This window comes from Austrofundulus limnaeus, unplaced genomic scaffold (genome assembly GCF_001266775.1).
Source record: "Austrofundulus limnaeus strain Quisiro unplaced genomic scaffold, Austrofundulus_limnaeus-1.0 Scaffold143, whole genome shotgun sequence".
NCBI lineage: Eukaryota > Metazoa > Chordata > Actinopteri > Cyprinodontiformes > Rivulidae > Austrofundulus > Austrofundulus limnaeus.
Window position 1 is genome coordinate 643,084 of NW_013952545.1, and position 2,876 is coordinate 645,959.

A 2,876-nucleotide genomic window follows, 5' to 3' on the forward strand; every position below is an offset into this window, starting at 1 on the left:
ACAACAAATCATCACATGACACAACAAATCGATAATGAAATTCGTTGCCAACACTTTTAATAATCGATTTTTATCGATTTTATCGATTTGTTGTTGCAGCCTTAAAGTAGTTCTGATTAAAAACAAACTAAACAATACGCCGACACTGAAAATGATTCCGTCGTCAGATCAGACGATTAAAAAAAAAACATGTCCAAGTCTTCTCAAAGATTGTGTTTTATAAAACTCAATTGTTTAGGCTTATTAAATACATTCATTTTTAAACTGCAGATAAAATCAAGAGATTAAACATGTTTTTTTCCTAAAAAATAAAATGTAACACGGGGTTAATTTAGGAGTTCTACTTATTGAGGCACTCTAACCCAAGCAAAGCTGCTTTTCTGCTATCATAACAGAAAAAGAGATAAAGAAACAGGCAAATCTGTTGTTTTTCTTTTTGTGGCTTAAAACCTAGATGACAAGCATCATATAACCATATAAAATACAAAAACAAAAAAGAAGAAACTGCATTTTCTCTGTCTCTGTTCTCAAACTCCAGTGATAAAAATAAAGTAATAAAAAGGACTTTCTGAATGATTACTCAGCAGTAAAACCTAAACAACAAACTCCTCAGTCACACAAACATAAGATAGGAAGCTTATCTTATGTCTGAGAAAATCAAGATGAAATCTGCAATAAATGCTTATCTGGGATTTAATTGTTTACCTCATGCCGCTTTATCTCCTTTGCAAGAAATACATTAAAAAWGCAACTAGATACAACTTCTAAGAAYGCTTCAAGTRTTTAAAATATGCAGAATAATGAACAAAAATTATTATTTTAATGGGCTTGACATAATGTAGTTGTTGTGCAGGAGGGGCCACAGCAGAAAGGAAAATTGATTAATGAGGGTAATGACTCACTGGTTACACTGCTGCTGATGCTTGTTSGTGTTCTGCTTCAGCAGCATCGCAYCGTCGCTGACAGTCTTTGGTGCTGGGCTCTCTGTTGATGAGGATTCCACAGTTGTGGCAAAGATATCAGCTGTGCTCAGCCCAGATTTGCCTGCGAGCCTGATGGCATGGCTGGCTGCTGTGCTGCCATGTGCCAAGGTGCTGACTAGACTGTGGCCCCGTGGGGATTTCTGCTCAGGACGTAATGCAATGATTTACTGCTAATAAAGAGGCACGTTGTCACCGGGCAGACGACTCTCAGCATCGCCACCGTCCAGGTTTCCACAGGCTCCCACAGTTCAAATCCAAATTAGACAAACGTGACAGAAAAAATGACCCAATGAGCCAAGGATGGAAATTAGCAGCTGATTGCCTCTCCTACCAGAGCTCGTGATTCATACTTACTTGCTGTGATTTAACTTAACACTGCTAATTAACACGGAGAAATCATGAAAGAGACCAATTTGATCTTGTAACTCTAATCTCTGTCAGTATATTAGAGTCTACTGCACACTCAAAGCTGCTGCTTCTACTCACAGGACACGCCAAGGCTCCTCATATCAACCCACTATTGGTTTCCTTTAAGCATTATTTTTCTGTGGGAGCAGTTTAGGACAATAACACTAATGACAATCAGACTCTGGAGCATGCTAAACATAACAGCTTGTCGATTAAACTAAAAAACATTTTAAAGAACTGCTGTGAGCTTGTTTTGTTTATGGGTATTTAGGTCATCTTGATTTTCTACAAACTTACAGAACTTTGTATAAAAAATGGAATTTGCTTGCTATATTCTTGTACGTTCACACTGCAGGTAAATCAGATTGTTTTTGGCCCATGTGACACATTGGATTTTTTCATGACAGTCTAAACAAGCCAAATTAGAATTCTTTAAATACAACTCATGCCTTTTCACACAAATGATAATGGTAAATGGGCTGTACTTGTATAGTGCCTTTCTATCCAACCAGGACACTCAAAGGCTTTACATCAATGCCCTCATTTACCCATTCATACAGCACTCTATTAAAGCGCCTGTGACATGATTTTTTTTTAAATAAATATAAAGGCATTATTGGAAAGATAACATTATTAGCATATTGCAAAAACAATTTCCCACTGCTGAGATGAACAGTTGTTGAGATATTTGCATGTGAAGGAACAGGAAGTGATGTCAAAGGGGAATGTCTGCATGGAACAAAGATTGATAAAAAAAAAAAGCTAACAACACAGACAGAAGAATCTGATGCCTCTTTAGATTATTTTGAGTCACTATCAGAGAGATGAAGATGAGTCAGAGTTCAAACAAAGATTACAGAGTTCTCTTTCTTGAAGAGTTCCCCTTTGATGTCACTTCCTGTTGCACTTTGGCTGAGCCAAGTTCAAAAGAAAATATGCCAGTTATGTGACAAAATGGGTAAAATCACATGTTTTATGCAAGGTTTCTTRTWTAAAAATGTGTTTTCTTTCACTTTTTGTATTTGAMGGATAGACATGTCACAGGCACTTTAAAGCTCACTACAAAGCTAACATGTGTCAATCTACAAAGACTAATCAGCGCTTTAAATTACATTCATACACTGATGGGACAGTGGTGGTTCAGTGTCTTGCCAAGAGACACTTCAACATATGACTGAACAGCAGGAAATYAAACAAACTCTCACGTTAGAGGAACAACTCCCCTAACCACTCTGTCATAGTCGCTCCAAACAAATATGTGGTACTGAATCGGATATCTCAAGTTTTTTGAAGTGACTGCAGTCTGAAAGGTTGAAAAATATTGACGTGTTCATACACGTATGTGAAGGACCAGGAACATACCACTTGAATATTAAATGTAAGAATGAAGTCCATACAAACCATCGTCAGGGCAAAGGCATGCTTTTTTATGAGCCCCGCACGTGAAGCGAATGCGGGAGTCATATTGTTTTCGTACGTTTTTTT